Source organism: Camelus bactrianus, chromosome 18 (genome assembly GCF_048773025.1).
Source record: "Camelus bactrianus isolate YW-2024 breed Bactrian camel chromosome 18, ASM4877302v1, whole genome shotgun sequence".
Lineage (NCBI taxonomy): Eukaryota > Metazoa > Chordata > Mammalia > Artiodactyla > Camelidae > Camelus > Camelus bactrianus.
The window spans coordinates 245,368-262,975 of NC_133556.1; the positions used below are offsets into that span (position 1 = coordinate 245,368).

The window sequence follows — 17,608 nt, forward strand, 5'->3', positions numbered from 1 at the left end:
TGCTTTAGTTTGTCTGGATAAACACACAGTCGAAATTAAATTTTACCTGCTAGTTTTTACTCCTTTAGATGCAGACGCCGGCAAGTTTGGAATCACACACGAAGCTCTAAGTCTGTGGCTACTGGGCAGCTCCAACCTAGGAGAATTGCCCTGTGTCTGTTTAGTGTCAGGACACGAAGACCGAAAGAGAAAGTCCCCGGGTGCTGAGTGAGTGGGTAAGTGAGTGAGGGAGGGAGGGAGGGAGGGATGGAGGGAATCAGCCCCCTTGGGAGACCCACACTCAGGGGGCAGGCGTCCTAGGGGCCGGCCGCAAGTACCCAAGAGTAGGGGTGACCCCCTCTTATCCGGATTTTTCATTTGAACAGCAGACAGGCCGAGAGGCCGCACTAAGCCAGGAGGGCTGAGCCCCGTCTCGGGCTGGCGGCCCCGCGAGGCAGACGGGCCCCAGCAGGCTCTGCAGCGCCCAGAGAGCTTCTCTCCAAGCAGGACCCTGCCGCGGTCAGAGGTACTGGGCCACCTGCAGAAATAGCTGCAGAAATGCTGGTTTCAGCAGAGAGCCCACCTGCCCAGACGCACCCCCGGAGCGCCCTTCCCCAGGCCCAGGGGCCGTGTCCACCCTGAGGGGAGTGGACTCAGCCCCCGGAGCAGCCCTGAGCCCTGGCCCATCCATCACTGTCAGATCGACAGTGACCAGCTCTGTTCTAAAGGCCGTGGCCACTTCTGCCACCCCAGGGAAGCACAAGGGTCTGAGGGGGGCCAGAGCTGGCACGGGGGACCTGGCTGGACCGGCCCGCTCCGGCTGGGAGCCCAGCCTCCTGTTGGGGGTCGCCTGGCTGCCCCGGGCTTGCTGAGAAATAGGTTCTTCTCTCTGCACAGCTCCAGCTGGAAGGGAGCCCCGAGGAGACAGGCGTCCGGGGCCAGGCCTCTGGGCAGAGCTGGCCACAGGTTTCTGTGAAAGTGTCCAGCTGGCAGCCCACCTCCCAAGCACCCACGAAGGGCCAGGACTGACCAGGGGCCGTGGGGTGGGTGCCTGCTTCCAGGACTGTGCAGGGGCCACTGGGACCCTGCCACTCCGGGCTGCCGGGTACAGGAGGTCCCTGCCCAGGGGGTTCCCACGTGGGACTGTTGCCCCGTCCTGGGTCCTGCCTGTTGCCCCTTCCTGTGGCCTGGTCTGCCGTCAGCCGTCAGGGTGGGGCCCCGCCGAGCCCATCTTCCGGGATCACATTGCAAGGGCCAGTTGCCATTTCTCCCCAGTTCTGTGCCCTGAGAGTTCCCGGCGATCCTCGCCGAGGACAAGCCCTCCCCACCTGGCACAGTGGCCTTGGCCTGGAGAAGCCCGTGGAGGAGCCGGTCATTCAGAGCAGCGTCCTCATTTCTGGTGGGAAACTGAGGCCCGCAAAGCGAAAGGGGCTTGTTGGAGGCCACACTGCCGCCAGGCGTCCAGACAGGCCCGGGATGCCCCGTCCCCTCTCCCCTTTTTCATTTGCTACTTCAAGGGAGGAAAGTTAGCCGGGGGCCCGGGCTTGGTCTGCAGGACTGTCGCCACAGACGGGGTGACGTGAGAAACAGAAATTTATCTCTCACAGTTCTGGAGGCCAGACGTCCAAGATCGAGGTGCCACCAGACTTCTGGTGAGGTCTGCCTCTGTCTTGCAGACTCCACCTTCTCCTGCGCTCACGGGGAGAGAGAGCCCTGGCGTCTCTTCCTCCTCCTGCAGGGACACCACTCCTACTGGGTCAGGCCCCCCTCATGACACCACTTAACCTAAGTACTGCCTAAAGTCCTGGTCTCCAGACAGAGTCACACCGCGGGGTTAGGGCTTCAGCCTTCGAATCTGGCGGCACAATCTGGCAGCACATTCTGCACAGCAGAAGGCAGGTGCTGGGGTGCAACCAGTCCACGGAAGGCCCAGGAGGTCCAGCGCCGGCACGTGGCCAGGTTTAGCATCAGGACAGAGGTCCACTTGCTGCTGGCGTTAGCGGCACGCTGCCCCCAGGAGGCCTCTGCGTGGCCGCGGGAGGGAGACGATGCCAGCACCCAGGTCTCTGCGCCCGCCCCAGCCCCATCCACCCTGCCAGCCTCTGCACCGGGGCTGTGTCTGCCCGTCCCTGTGGCGGCGAGAGGCACTGAACGGGCCCCGGTTTGCCCAAATTCACTGACACACTTGGGCCGGGGTCTGACTTGCACCTGGGACCCCCTGATTCCGGGTCCAGTGCTGTCTCTGCCCAGCCGCCTGCAGAGAGGGGGAGGGACAGTCTTTCCGGATCCAGCCGGCAGGCAGAGGCCCCTGGCCGCCCACTCTGGCTCTTCCCAGGCTGACACTTGAGCCGGGACTGAGTTACCCTTTATGCACTGAGTAATCTCAGCAGAGGCCAGAAAGAAGCCGAGACTCACCTCGGGCTGTGGCCAGGAGGCCGTGAGATGAAAGGTCACCTGGGATGGCCGCCCGGCTGCCTGTTGTCCCCAGCCAGCTTCTGAATGAGGTCAGACTTGGAGAGACTCCAGGTGTCCCGGCCGGGCACTCAGCCACTGACAGCTCCCCTCCCCCAAGGGCAGGTCCTTATTGAGAAACACCCAGAGAGACAGACCACCTGGGTTCAGACCCACAGCGACGCCCTTGCCCATCCCTCAGGGCCTGTCCTGTCTGCAAAATGGAATCTCTCTTTCAGGGTGTCAGTGAGTTTATCACTGTGTGAGGCACACACAGCAGGCGCTTAGCAAGTGTGGCTCCCAGCCCAGTGCCTGCCAAAAGCTCACAGGGGTCTCCGTTAGAAACACCGTCAGGAACTCCAAGATCCCCAAGGACACTTGTCCAGCCCCAGCTGGACGGACCCCCCAGAGCGAAGGCAAGTAGGGTGGGGACCCTTACTCCCCTTGTGCCCCTGGAAACCCCTAGTGAGCGCAAGGCCAGGGGCCAGTGACAGCCCTTGGTCTCTGGCTGTGATCCCTGGGGGTCCCTCAGCCACATCCCAGAGGGAGCCCCTGGGGCAAAGGAGTTTGTGGAGCCCTGGAACTTCTGACCTCTGTTCCCCTGTGATTTAAAGCACTGGAGTGTCGGCTCCGTGAGGACAAGACTGTGTCTCGACGTGCCTCCCTCACCTAGAGCCACACCCGATGCTGAGAAGGCTATGAAAGGTATTGGACGGCCCGAGGGATGGATGAATGGATGGGTAGATTGATGGATAGGTGCATGGATGGATGCGTGGATGGATGGACAGGTGCAGGGTGAGCGGATGGACACGTGGATGGAGGTAGGGAAGTGAACCAGCTGGCACAGCCTCAGTGGGCTTTGGGCACTCAGGCTGCCAGCCCTGCAGCCGAACAGCTAGAAAGGACTCTGCCTCAGTTTCCCTCCTGCATCCCAGGCTCTCTCTTCAGTCAGGAAAGTCAGTTCCCCGAGGCTTCCCTCCTCCAGTTTCTAACCTGAGCTGATCCCCTCGAAGGAGAAAGGCCCTGTGCACCCTCTGTGCACCCTCCCGGTGGCTCCACCCCTCCCCACGTCGGGTCCCTCCCAGGACCGCGCCCTGAGGGGCTCTGCTGGCGACTCTCGCCCCAGCTCACAGGTGACAGCCGAGGTCCCGCATCACCGCCTCGCTGCCTCCGCACAGCAGGGAAGGAGCAGTCGACGCCCTGCACAGCACCCCCACCTCCTCGGCCTCTGGCATAGGGCTGGGGCGGCCCTGAGGCAGCTCCTAGGCTCCCCAGACTTTGAAACAGGGTCTTGACCCCCTTCTCAGTCTCCCAGGGCCACCTCTCCCCCTTCCCTCACCCACCTGCCGGAGCTCAGGTCTGACAGGGGAGGGAGATGGAGGGACTGGGCCAGCTCGAAGCCTCCCTGGGGCCGGGCCCCCTGAGTCTGTCCTGACCCAGGAGGCCTTCTGGGCCCAGTGCAGCTCTGCTTTCAGGAACCCGCCGCAGGATTAACTGGACGCTGAGGATTTCCAAGTTCCCTCCTTTCCTTTACCCAAAATGAGGCACGGCCTTCATGTCAGCAGCCTTTTCTGAGTCACCGGGTACATACCGCGCCCCCACGAGCTCGGACTCTGTGTCTTGGCCCCCCAAGACCCGGCCAGGGACCCCCACCCTGCACAGCCCCAGGGAGCAGGGAAGCAAGGCCCAGGGCCTCCCAGGCACCAGCCACTGGTCCAGGGAGTGTGGGGAGACAGCGTGGGGAGGACAGGGCGGGCCCCCCGAGCAGCTGGCCTGGGACCCCAGGAACAGGGAGCTTCCGAGGGAGCAGAGAGTCCCTTCCTCCCTCCCAAACACACGTTGGGGGACGGGCAGGGACAGGCACAGACTCTGAAGGAAGGACAAGGCCCGCCAAGGGCAAAAGGCCCCAGGAGCCGCTCCAGGGGCGCCAGGCCCCACCAGCGCGCCCAGGGCCCCCCGCACACAGGTGAACCTCAGACCCACAGGAGCCCCCTTGTCCTTGGGGTGCATGGTTTTCATCGACGTGCAGTCAGTTAACTGTGTCCATTTCTGGTGTGCGGCACAGTGCTTCCTTCACACGTGAACACACGTGTGTTCATTTTCATATTCTTTTTCACCCTAAGTTACTACAAGGTCTTGACTATAGTTCCCTGTGCTCTACAGCGTGAACTTGTGTTTATTCCCTTGTCCTTGGAATAGGCCCAGCCCCTCCTCGTCCCGAAACCACCTCCTTCCCCTTCCCCACTGCCCACTCGTCACAGACCGGGTTCCCCACCCAACTTGTCCTCCAGGCCTCCCCTCAGGTGACCCCCAGGGAGGCCCCCAACACCCTGAACACGCCCCCGCGGTCGCTCCCTGGCCTGCTATCCCCCTGCCTGACGCACCCCGGCTGTTCGTGGACGTACTGCCACCATCGGCCGTGCTGCCCAGCCCTTCAGGCCGGATGGTTTATGAAGTTTTGGACAAGATTGAGAAACCATCAGACCAGTTCCTGAGCACGTGAAATGTGCTTAGAGCAAATGAGAAATCAAATTTTAAATTTTATTTCATTTTTGTTACGATCAACCTAAGTGTAAAATGTAGGCACCATGAATGTCAGTGAACAAGCTGTGTATGGACGTCTGAGGCCTGGACGTGACACTCACTGAAGCTCTGTTTGTAAGAGCCACAAACTGGGGCAACACAAATGCCCCTCAGTGGGTGGTGGGATGCACAACCTGTGCACCTTCCCACGGGTCCATCCTCCCCTAGGTCCATCCCTCCCACGGGTCCATCCTCCCCACGGGTCCATCTGTCCCACGGGTCCATCTGTCCCACGGATCCAGCCACTCATACCATGAATGCTACGCAAATGTAAAAAGGGAGAAACTGATGATGGTCTGAGTTAAAGAAGCCAAAGGTTACCACATCATGACTTCATTTACATAAAACCATAAGACATGCCAGCTGCCCTGAAGCCACAGGGAGTGGAGTGGGGGTGCGGGGGGCAGTGCCGGGAAGGTCACCCAGGGCTCGAGGAAGCTTTGGGCTAACAGTATATCCAGTATCTTGATTTTAATGACAGTTCACAGGTGTATCTGTGTGACTGAACTTGTCGGATATACACTTTAAATATGTGTAGCTCGTGTAATGTCGATGTTACCTCAATAAAACTGTTTAAAGAAAGGAATGCTGTGGTATCGGGATGGTAGGATATTCATACGAAAAAAGACTGAATTGGATTCTTTCTTTATACTTCATGCCAGAAGTAAAATAAAAACACGGATGCAACATCAACAAAATGAAACCAGAACGAGGGAGCTCTCTGGTGACGGCTCGGCCCTGTCCTGCCGTGCCGCTGCACCCACAAACCCCCCGCATGGTGAGGCACCGCCGGCCGGACACCGCCCCGCTCCAGAGCCAGCTTCCCGTTTTGACCACGTTTGTGCGAAGCTCAGCCATCAGAGAGAGGAGACGGGCAAGGGGACCCCATGTAGTACCTTTGCCACTTACTGCGGCTCCGTCTGTGTTTCAAAACTTGAAGTATTCGAAGTGCAGAGATAGACACGCTGGAAAGCGCTGGACGGAAACACAGGTGGGCTCTCCTGTGATTTCTATGTTTAAAACCTTCTGCTTCGCAGAAAAGGTAGAAATTAGATCAGTGACAACCTGGGAAAACGTCTCCAAACCGTATCGCAGCAAAGGGCTACCAGCTCTGTCACTTAAGCAGCTTTCACAGATACGGAGAAGGCGCACACGGCAGAACAAGAGGCTAGAGAAAGGCCGACGTGACAGAGCAGGACGGCACGTGAAAATGCGCTCGGAAGTGCGTGCGGAAGCAGGAGGGAAGCTTCACCCTGGAGCAGTCCTGCCAGCGGAAGAGTGACTGTTAAGGAAAGGTGCATCTGGGGGTGTTTGAGTCAATCAGAGGACTCTCAAGTACGGCCCAGGCAACCAGCTCGGTGAGTCTGCTTTTCAGCTGTGAGTTCTATGAAATCTAAACGCAGGTGAAGCATTTCCAGTGAGAAGGCCGTGTGTGGATTGGGATGTGCTGTAAATGTGAAATACGCACCAGATTTCACAGTCTGTACAAAAAAAAGAAGATGAAAATAGCTCATTAGCAGAGTGCTTACAGATTACTCGTTGAAACGATAACATTGTGTGATCCGGCCTCAATCCCCAGCCCGTCACCTGCGGGTCTCAGCCCAGTCGGCCAGAGGAGGACACGCTCTCAGGCCTTGGGAGTGGGCCCTCCTCTCGCTCTCCTGCCGCACTCAGCTGTGCCCTGCGCTTCCCGACTGCCCTGCCCCGCGTGTGCCCACGGAGGACAAGGGCCACCCCCGCAAGGGTGGCCGAGCAGAGGGACTCCTGGTCTTGGATGAGACGTCCATCTGCTGGGCACCCCCCGACCCCCCATCTCGGGTTCCTCTTTCCTTTCTTACAAACGTCTTTATTTTGGGTCAGACGGTCAGGTTTTGGCACCTGCAGCGAAAGAACCCTCTGTCCTCTGGCAATTCTCACAGTTGGGGGGTGCCGATGTGGGGCAAGAGGTGACTTGGGAGGTCCCAGGACAGAGCAGGAGTGTGAAACCCACCCCCTCTGTAATTCCAGCTCCTGCTCAAGGAGAAAGTCTCCGCTGGGTCTCAGTCGGCCTCAGACGCCCAGAGCTGAGGGAGCAGGCTACATGCGCAGGACACGGCTTCACACGCGCCCCCGGCTAGAACCCACTCTCCACTCCACTCTGTGTCTGTCATTTGGGTCAACCTCAGTATGGGCAAGTGACTGATTTTTTTAATCAGTAATAATAATACTGTATCTCTTTCTAATTGCTGAAGTTCACAAGGACTGAGCTGGTCATAGGCTCAGAGGGGAAAACACAATTAAAATTCTGTCTTAAAACATGAGTCGCTTTGAAGAACATCGAGCACACAGCAGTGCCGTGGCGACTGACGAGGGGGGTTCAGACGGTGCCGCACAATGGCTCAGTTTGGGAGCCGGGTCAGGCTGACGCCGTCCTGGTACCGGTGGGTGGAGAGGCCCGGCTCCCAAGGTCAGGGAGGCTGACACCCTGGTTCCAGCCCCGCCCCTCCAGTCAAGCTCGCTGCCTTTCTGCCGTCAGGCACCGCAGTTCCCGCGTGGTCCCCTCCCTGGGGCCCAGCACCTCCCTGCGCTGAGCCCCTGCTCCGTGCACCCCCTGCACCTGCCCCGTGTCCCCCAGCCAGCCCGGCAGGAGCAGGAGCCCAGAGGTGCCCGGGATTTCCTCCCACCCCACCACGGGTGGGCAAGCTGCATATTAATAGGAGTTTTCTGTGCCATGACCCCAAAGGATCGAATGGAATTTCAAAGTGAGCTGGGGAGAGAGGCCCCACCTAGTGCCCTTCCCAGAGCAGCTCCAGACGCTCATTGAGTGAATGAATAAATGAGCGAGGGGTGCACCAGGCCTGTGGGACCTCCTGCCTGTGCTGAGTCTGGGGGCCTCCTGATGCTGGGGTCCCCCTCCCAGTCCAAGAGGGTCCTGAGCACGGGGCCACATCTCCAGAGGCTGGGGGCTCAGCTCCCCTGAGAGAGTCTCTGTCTCTTTCCCTGTCTTGTCCTCTGTCGGCCTCAGTCTGCCCCCCAACACCCTGATTTGGGAAGGAAGCAAGAGGGCACACTGACTCTTCTCCACTCCCAGGAAGGCCCCTTGAGCAGGCCTGCGGCTTGTTCTGCCCCTGGGGAGGTGGCCGGGGTCTCAGGGGCCAGTGGGCAATGCCAGACAGCCTCACTCAGCGGGGACGAGGCCCCTCCAAGTGGGTCCAGGCCGAGAGCTTGGGTTACTCAGGTTCTGGGCTGGGCTGGGCCCTGCTGACATGGGAGGGACCCCGCTGAACCCCCTCCCTTCCAGGCTGCGCCTGCCGGGCGTCCCCGGGAAAGACCAGGACAATTTACTCACTTCCCCGGGACGGTCATGTCCAGCTGCCCGTCCTAAATAAACAAGCAGACATTTTGCCCAGCGTCGTGATTTTCCCAGAGGCACGCCGTGCCCCCGTGGTTGTGCGGCCTCTCAGGAGGGGACCTCCGAGCCTGCCTGCCAGTGACAGGCCTGGGGCCACCCGGCAGGGTGCGGGGGTCACACCCCCTGCCTGCCCGCCCCACCCAGCAGAGCCCCTGTAATTTGGGAGTGACATCACCCCCGTCTTAGCAGAGTTTGATGAAAAGTCCCCGTTCACAGGAGGAGAGAGAAGTTTGTGGCGATCCCAAAATAGCCCCAAAGAGCCGCCTGCCACCCCAGGAACGCCCGGAAACCACGCCCGGGGGAGCACAGAGGTCGCCCGGCTCCCAGGCCTTTGAAGCGCAAGGGGACTTGAAGAAGCTTCCAGGAGGGCAGTGGGGTCACGGCTCCTCCAGGGCCTGGTCCACGGAAGCCACGGGAGAAACGTCAGAGAGAAGGAAGGAACTAACGAGGCTGAAGGGACAGGGAGCAGACTCCCCTGGGCCTCCGGAACCGGAGGGGGCGAATCCGGCCCTGCCAGGCAGCCCCAGGACACTGGCCAGTCATCATGGTGGCCGTGTGCCGGGCGCCGGCCGAGCGTGGGACGCACCGGGGAGGGACAGGAGTGCAGACCTCAAGGACGCGGCCACGGTCACACCGCCGTGGCAGGGAGGGGAGGGCAGGCCCAGCTCACATCCCCGTACCTTGGCTGCTGCATGTGTGGGATGGAGCTGATCCTGAGGCCCTGCGCTGATGGGCTGTGGGGGTTGGGTGAGGTCACCCATGGAGGGCAGACCCGCAGAGGCCAGACCAGCACGCCGACCCACGGCAGGTTGTCTCCCAAGGTCATGAGATCACGGTCACACCTGCCGGGCCCCACCTGCCACCGCATCCTCTCCCTGCTCCTTCCAGGGATGTGGACAGAGCCCCGTGCTGAGCCAGGGGAGACACGCTAGGGCAGCCAAGGCCAGCCTCCTCTCTGTCCTTTGGTGGGGGGGGGGCAGGCGCTGCCTGGTCCCCGGGGCTTAGATAGGACGGGGGACCTCGGACGGTGCACCAGGTCTCTCTGGGCCTGTAGCCGCCGCCTACTTCCTTTCCAAGTGGGCTGTGGCTGCGGCTCCAGAACACTCCAGAGAGGGGAGCGGGCCCAGCACACTGTCCCTGGGGAGGCTACGTTGGGGTGCTGTGGTCTGGGGGCGTGGTCCCGGCAAGCCTGGAAGGTCACCATGCAGCCCATCCCTGGGATGCCCAAGGCCCTGGAAGGAGGGCTGGGTTGGTGGGCATGCAGGGGCTGAAGGGAGGGCCCTGAGGGCCTGCGCCGGCCTGTCCCCCAGAGGAGGTGCCCCTGGGCCCAGGAGGCTGGTCCCACCACGTCCATCCAGGTGCACAGTTGGGGCCAAGCCCTGGACAGTCTTCACACCCCAGGGTCTGTGGGCGTCTGGGTGGGCGCCGTGCCCTCCAGGAGGCAGGGAGGGGCAGGGACGTCCTGTCCTCTGCTGCTCAGAGGCCGCAGCCGGCATGCAGCCTGTGTCCTGCGTCTATTCATCGGCGTCCAGCCAGAGCCGTGGAGGAAGGAAGGCCACAGACACACGTGGAAAGCGCCCAGGAAGCGGAAGGACTGCGTTTGTCTCAGCAGACTTGCGTGTGCGTCGCATCCAAAGACGCCGTCTGTTTGTTGAGCACTTGCTGTATACTGTACCCTGTTACATCTCCTCAGGCCCTGGAGGTGGGGTCGCCATTCTGCAGGCACAGAGGCCGAGCACAGAGGGAGGTAGGCGCTGTTCCCAGGCTCAGGCGGCTGGTGAGGAAGGCCGGGACCTGGCTCGGTCGGCATGTCAGGCCCACGTGTCCGTCACACTTTTATTTCAGGGTCAGTGTTGTTTCTCTCATAAGCTGGCTTTGGAGGCTGAGACCCAGCGGGAGGGGCAGGCCTACGTGGGTCTCCCGGTGGTGTCTTGGTTTCCGCCACCTTGGCAGGCGCCTCTGCACAGCCTGACCAGCGTTATGGTTCCCTGTGGTAAGACAATGCTTGTCCTGCATGTCGGGCCCCAGAGGCAAGCTGTCCTCCTGTGTGAAGAAGAAGGCAGGGGCTGGGGGAGAAGGACAAGGTGCTCCCTCCCCTCGTCCACTCCCCAGACCCCAGCACTGGAAGGCCCACCCTCGTCCACCGTCGGGACACTGGCGCTGACCTCACCCACTGCCCCATCTCCTGAGCCCCGGTGGTAGCTTAAATTCCCCTCCACCGACTGGCAAGCGGGGCTCTGAGGCAGGTGGGGGAGCCTGTCTCCAACTCAGCCACAGACCCCCCAGGTCTGAACGAGCCCCTGGGCCACACAGACACCCAAGGATACGGAAGGAATCCCTGGGCCCTGGCAGGTCAGACCAGGAGCCGCTGCAGCTTCATTTCACCCAAAGTCACGGCCAGCCTCTCACTGTAGCTTCCAGGCCGTGGGGGCCTCAAGCCACCCAGCATCCGGCCAGCTGGGCCACAGGAGGAGGACACGGGGCGTCCACTCCGCCCGGAGCTCCTGGCCAGTGGCTCTGTCAGTCAGACTCAGCTCTGGGCCTCAGCACCCCTAAAATGGAAATTGAGAGGTGGGGCCTCCAGGGTGATGTTAGCCCTGCCCAGAGTGGTCCTGAGCCTGACCTGCCGCTGCCCGTGGCCAGACACCTCTGACGCCAGGTTCCACACCAGCAAAGCAGGAATAATATTCACGTGAAGCCTGAGAACGCTGCCGCAAACCTCCATCAAAAGTGCTTTCACGTAGCAGCCCTCAGCCACTCCCTCCTGGAATCACCGGGCGGGGACGGAGGTGGAGTCAGCCTCTTTCTGGGCCTCAGTTTCCCCACCCCAGGGGTTTGCATTAGAAAGTACCGAGACCCTTCTGGTGCTCCTCAGCCCAGACTCCGACCCCCGGTCCCCATGGAGGGGCGAACAGGTGGACAGACAGGACTGGCTTCCTGGTGCAGGGGTGGGGCTGGGGGCTGGTGGCTAACCTTCCTCGTGGCTCCCAGGCTTCCTCGTGGGCTTCCCACCCCCACCCCCACCGGGCCCCTGGCGGGACACTCCTGGCCGGCCGCCAGCTCCCCAGCATGCCTGTGGGTGACTCCTGGAGCCCGGCCAGACGCTGTCACACGTCCCAGGGGCCCCTCAGCACTCCCCGCCTTTATTTCCAATGACTGGGTAGTTGGTGGGGGCAGGCACAGAGTCGCTAAGAAGCCCACGGCGGGATGTCAGGGCTCCAAGCAGCAGGGGAGGCAGAGCTGAGGGTGAGGAGGGGCTGGGCTGGTGCCCCATGCCCAGGAAGGTACCAAGGCAGGTGTGGTTCACCCTGGAGAGGCACAAGGTGGCAGGACGGTGGTTACACACGCAGGCATATGCCTGGAGCAGACTGGGGTCGAGGACTTGGGTGCGGGGGGAGCTGGACGACGCCGGCCCTCGGGGGCACGTGGCGCGTGTCCCCCGGCCTCTGCCCGCTGGAGGGGCTGCAGGAGTCTTCCTCCCGTTGGCACAATGAAGGTGGCAGAGGGCATGACTGAAGGGGCCCCCAGGGTGGGGGCCATCCAGGCCATAGGCTGGCTCTACCTGACCTCCCCACTCACAGCCGTTGGCTGGGCCCCTCTGGGTTAAGAGCTGCAACAACTGTGCCCTATTTATAGTGTCGGCCCACCGCCCGCAGGCCGCAGCCAGCAGCCAGCAGGGCCGTCCAGGGCTGCCACCACTATCAGCTTACATTTAAAATAAATGTTTCCTTAACTTGCATCTGATCTCCGGTGGTGAATTTTGGGAAGCGTGAGCACAGGTCCGGACTCTGAGGTCAGCCTCCCCACCCGGCACCAGGGCAGCGGCCTGGCAGGAGAGGCCCCCAGACAGTGGCCACGAGCCCAAGAGGCGTGGCTGCCCCACAAGGTGTGGCCGTGCGGCCCCCGGTGGGTCTGCGAGCCCCACCTGCCCGGGCGCAGCCCCTGCAGCCGCCCCACAGCGGGGCCACCGCGGCACCTTGCAGACAGCTCTGGAGGCCCCGCAGAACAGGCTCCGGAAGGGACGCGCGGTGGCTGAGGGGACTCCCCTGAACTTCACAAGTCACAGCTCTTTCCACAGGTGCCCCAGCCTCCTTGCTGTGAGCCAGAGGCTCTGACCGGGAAGGATTTTCATATTGGGGGACACAAAATGTAGCCCCCTTGCCAGCACTCCTGTTCCTCTGGGATTCAGGCCTCTCGTTCCAGGCCCGGCAGGTGCCCCTGGAAGGCAGATGGCAGAAGGGCAGGGTGGGGGCCCAGGGGCAGCTGGGACCTGGGAGACGGGCCTGGATGCCCCACAAAGCCACCAGAAGCCCCCAGCCTCAGCCTCTGTGATGAAAGCCTTTTAAGAAATCTGCCTCTCTAGGTCCATCCCAACCCTCCTGGTGAGAAATCCTTCTTTGAAGCCAATTGAGAGCCCTCGGGGCCACCCTGGGAGGAAAGGGTGGGGGCATCAGGTCAGAGCTTGACAGGGGTTGGGGGGGTCCTCAGGGACCAGGAGCCTAAGCCGAAGACCCCCCCAGGGGCGAGGCCAGCTCCAGTCCAGAAATGGGGGGGCCAGGGACCCCCACATCCCTGCCCCAGACCCCCACATCCCTGCCCCAGACCCCCACCACATGCAGGCCCTGCGCCCGCGACTCAGCAGCTCCCCCAGGAGGTGAGGGGCTGGCACAGAGAGGTTGCTGGGCGGGGTGACACTCTCAGGGCTGGAATGCTAATTACCTCCCCCGCTGGAGCAAAGGAATCCGGCCAGGGTGGCCACCCCAGGCCTGGAAATCACTGTTGCTGGGCCCCGGTCAGGCCCCCTCCTTCCTCTGTCAAGAGTGCCTGGGTCTGTCCGCGTGACTGAGCGCCTGCTGGTGCCAGGCTCGGGGGACAGCCTTCCGTCCTAGGCCCCCCACCCCTCCCTGGTGGGCGTGCGCTCTGCCCACTTGACAGAGGGGAAGACCAAGGCCCCAGGAGCTGGGGCACAGAGCCCGTGGGCAGCCGAGCAGACACTCGCCTGCCGACTTCAAGGCTGAGTGTCTGACCTCGCCGTGCTGCCGAGAGGAGGCTGACGCCAAGGTCAGGGGCCGCGTCGGCTGACGGCTGAGTCCACACAGACCCCCGCGTCCCGAGCAGGGGAAGACCCACTCTTGATTCCAAGGCCGTCTCTCAGGCATCTGAAGCCACAAGTGCAGCGTCTCGGAGCCCAGCAAACACTGGGTGCTTACTGTGTGTTGCACTCTGTGCCGTGGCGGGCTGGAGCTCTGTCCCATGGAGGGGCAGAGGAGAGCGTGGGCAGCCCCCAGTGCAGGGGTCTGGGCTGCAGAGCAGCAGGAGAGCAGGGGCGGGGCGCAGCACCTGTGGGGTGGGTGCTTCAGGGACAGCTCGATCCAGGGACGGCTGCCAAAGCTGGGTTTTGAGGACAGGATAGAAGTTTTCCGCTGGCGAGGAGCATTCCAGGTGAAGGAGACCGTGCGAAAGTGTGGCATGTGCCAGAGCACACTGGAGCTGAGGAGGTCGCGGGGCAGACACACCAGACAAGGAAGCTGAGAGGGAGCACCCGGGGATGCAGAGGCAGGACCCAGTTCCAGCTCCAGCTCCTCCCCCATCCTGCGCCTCCCCTCTCCCCCGGGGAAGCCTGTAGCTGGGAACCGGAGGTGGTGTGGGGCTGGCGCCCACCCCCAGGGGGCAAGAGCTCCTCCGGCCAAGACACCAGGCACTTCCTGGCTCCGGGCTCAGATCTCCGGGGAGGGGCGGGCACTGAGGGGGCGGCATTCCAGCTGGCATTCCAACTCCTCCTCGACAATTTGTCCATTTCCTGCCCTGGCTGCAAATTTCAACCATTTCCTTCTTGAGCCACCTCCGGCCTCTGCCGCTGCCTGGCCCTGTGCTGACCCTGGCGGGGGACAGGACAGTCCTTGTCCTGCCAGCTCCAAGTTTGGAACTGGCCTGGCCCTCAATCACGCATCCTGCCAACGGCCCCCCTGAATGCTTGGAGGGGCGCCGAGTCAGCCTGGTGGGGAGACTGAGGTCCACCCACGCTGTGCGTCCCCCAGGCGTGCCCCTGACCTCAGTGGCACAGACCTAGTGCCTACTGTGTGCTTCCTGGTGGTGCAGCCCCACTAAGGCAGGGAGGACGTGGGCTACGCGCCACGGGTGAGCTCCTACCTGCTAACCACTCTGTGCGGGTGGGCTCAGTGGAGGGGGGCCCCAAGGCTGCAGGCGGGAAAGATATTCCGGGACAGAGCCCAGACCTGAGGCGTCCCCCTGTCCCAGGGTCTGGCGCTCGACACCCAGCGCCCTCTCCCTCGGCAGAGAGACCGGAGCGGACCCCAGCAGAGGCTGGCCAGGGTCCTTCTGGAAACTCAGCAGAGTGGACAATTGTTTCTCTGCAGGCACCCCCTCCCAAAGTTCAGAGAACGTGAGCACGGTCCCCGAGACAAAGCAAGGGCTTCCCAGTCTCCCTTGCGTTGAGGGTTCAATCCGTGATTTGGGCTTTGCTGGGGCGCTGGGCGAGGCTCCCGGGGAAGCAGGTCCCCAGTGCCCCTCTCCTGACGTCTCTGGCTATGTGAACCACAGCCCTGCAGCCTGCAGCATCCCGAGGGTGTTAGGTTTGTTTGGGGTCTGGGGCTACCCTTAATAAGTGACACTGGACAGCTCTGGGGCCACAGCCACTCTGTCCACGGTGCCGACTGCATGTGGTTTCCACCCACCCCAGAGACCCCTCCCGCTCAGCCCCCAGCTCCCAGCCCCCTCCCAGGGCCTGGGTCAGCCAGGAAGGACCCTTCCCTGGTAGACTGATGTCTCTTTGTCCCCAGAAGCAGGTGCCCAGCTGAGCCCCTGCTTCCCACACCCTCAGCACCACAGGGCCTGGGAGCTCCCCAGAGTCTGGGGAGCTTGGTGCCCATGAGAAACCCCAGAGGGGGGGTCCTCCCCCAAATCAGACCCCTGTCCTGGGCCAGAACTCCACCTCTCAACTGCAGCGTCCTAAGTGTGCTCTCCCAGGAACCTAGGAAAGCTCCCCTGTGCCTCCCCTACACGGGGACCACACCCTGTCCGGGCCTCACAGAGGACCCGCGTGTCTCCTGGGTCGGCCTCCATGGAGTCTGCATGCTGGGCCCAGAAAAGCCACGGCCACGTCTTTAACACAGGGGTGCTTTTGCCCTTCGTGGGGCATCTGTGGAATTTGGTTTGATGCCCCTGACCGCCACACGGTGGCCTTGTCCCGTAGCCTGACCCAAACGGAGCACTGTCCTGATGGTGTGAGAAACATGTGCTAAGATGCTAGAGAGGGTGGGAGGGCCCAGGCCACAGCTGGCCTGCGAGGGGCGGGTCTTCGGGAGGGACAGAGAGCGCCCTGCGGCCCTGGCCCAGGCCCAGGCGGACTCAGCCCACATGTGGCCCTGCTGCGGGGAGCCAGGGGAACCCAGGGGGCCACGGGGGGCCCAGGGCACATAAAGGATACGTTCACTGGCCAGCAGGACTGGGTGCCCTCCAGCACAGGCTGTGAACCCAGACTAGCCGGAAGACTTTCCATGTTGGGGCCCAGGGCCCAGCCAGCCTGCCGTTACTAAAACGTTGAGAGGCTTAGCCAGGGCGGCACGGAGACAGGCCGGCCCCCACGATGCGTTCTAGCATGTGACTTAACGGCGGAGCACCGTGCAGTATCTGTGCAATGAGTCTTTCCACTTGGGGGTTTAATGTGTCATGGGGGCTCTTCCCCACCCCCCAAACCCAGGATCCTGAGAAAACCTCTTTCCACGGTTTCCCACACAGCCAGGCGCAGAGCAGCCGCGTGGTGGGAAGGAGGCTCTCAAGGGCGTGGCCGCCAGCAGGCAGGTGGTTCCACTTCCCCGAGCAGGGTCTGGGACCTCAGCTCTGGGGAGGAGGTCAGCCCCAGGGCAGAGGCCAAACCAAAACAGAGCATCAGAATCCAGCCTCCTGACCAGCATCCACTCCCACCAGGATGCAGACGCTTCAGGCAAACTTAAAAAACCCACTTCTTACTTAAATATTCAAATAAGGTTCTTGGGCCAAATTTCGACCCCAAGATCAGAGCAAATCACACTAACTTAAGGGACCCCCCCCCCAACCCAGACAGCCCACCTGGCCGCCCATCTGCCCTGGGAAGTGCCCAGAGGCTTCAAAACCTCAATGTGAGGTTGCTGGTGGGCTGGGGGTGGGGGAGACATCCTCCTCCGAAAACATCATGCACACCTGCAGCCCAACCAGACCTCCAGCCCCGCCAGCTGAGCCCTTCCAAGGTCTGGGTCCTCGGGGAGGGCATCCCGAGTGACTGCCCAGGCCCTGGCAGGCAGGGGCCGGCCACCCACCTTGGTCTCTGTGATGGGCCCCCTCCCCTCTGCTCGCTGCTGTGACTAGCAGCTGGTTTGACTCGAGGTTGAGAGGACCCAAGTGCATATGGAATATAGACAAGGGGGCAGGCTGGTCACACCCAGGCCACCCAACCTCACACTCACCCTGAGTGCAGCAGCAGCTGGTCCTGAGGGCATGGGAGCCCGGGATGTGTCAAGAACCCCAGGCAGCGGCGAGAGCACTCCGAACCCGGCTCTGGGATGGGGGTCTGGCCCTGCCTGATCCGGCTACTCCCAGATTCACTGGCCCTGGGTTGAGAGTGGGTCAGTAGACCACCCTGAGGCCCAGTTGTGCAGAGGGCGGCAGACATGGCTCCTCCAAGGACTGTCTGGGCACTGGCCACACAAAGGCCCCTGGGGGTTGAGACGAGGCAGGTCTGCCCTTTCCAAAGCCCTGAGCCCACTGACCACATCACATCACCGGCCCGGGGCCCACATCCAACACAAGTGCAGCAGGACCAGGGGGACCACAGTCCACAGTCTGGCGTCTGCCTCCCCAGGGCCGCCAGGGCTGTGGGTCGGTAGCAAATACGACTCGCCTCTAATAAAACAAATCATCTGAGGCTGGGGAAGCCGCAAGAGGAAGCAGCTGTGCGCTGCTGGCTGTGAACACGTGTTTCCACGCCCGTCTCTCAGCGCGCCTGCTCTGCTCCCGGAATTCTGGATTCTTGGCCATTTTCTGACTGTGGAAATGCTCTGGGCCGTCAAGAGGGGAGCTTTGGAGGCCATGGAACGTATGCACACAGAAATCAGACCGGCAGACCACTGCTGAGAGCCCGCTGTGTGCCGGCCAGAGACCGTGGTCCTCACACCACCTGGCCCACGGAAGCCTGCACGGCCACAGACT

At 62.2% G+C, this 17,608-nt stretch overlaps 2 long non-coding RNA genes across 2 annotated transcripts in view; both read right to left on the reverse strand.

Moving 5' to 3' along the window:
* LOC141573860 (uncharacterized) overlaps window positions 1–2,465 on the reverse strand; it is a 58,030-nt gene extending 55,565 nt beyond the window's left edge. Inside the window, exons 1-3 of the long non-coding RNA XR_012500211.1 lie at window positions 2,395–2,465; window positions 318–529; window positions 47–136 (exon numbers count right to left, since the gene is read on the reverse strand). This is a non-coding gene — a long non-coding RNA (uncharacterized LOC141573860). The remainder of the gene's footprint in view (window positions 1–46; window positions 137–317; window positions 530–2,394) is intronic.
* A 3,177-nt stretch (window positions 2,466–5,642) lies between these two features.
* LOC141573839 (uncharacterized) lies at window positions 5,643–11,064 on the reverse strand. Its single transcript, XR_012500168.1, has 2 exons — window positions 9,085–11,064; window positions 5,643–6,494 (listed from the first exon to the last, which is right to left on the reverse strand). It is a non-coding gene; the product is annotated as an uncharacterized LOC141573839 (long non-coding RNA).
* Between the last annotated feature and the right edge of the window lie 6,544 nt (window positions 11,065–17,608).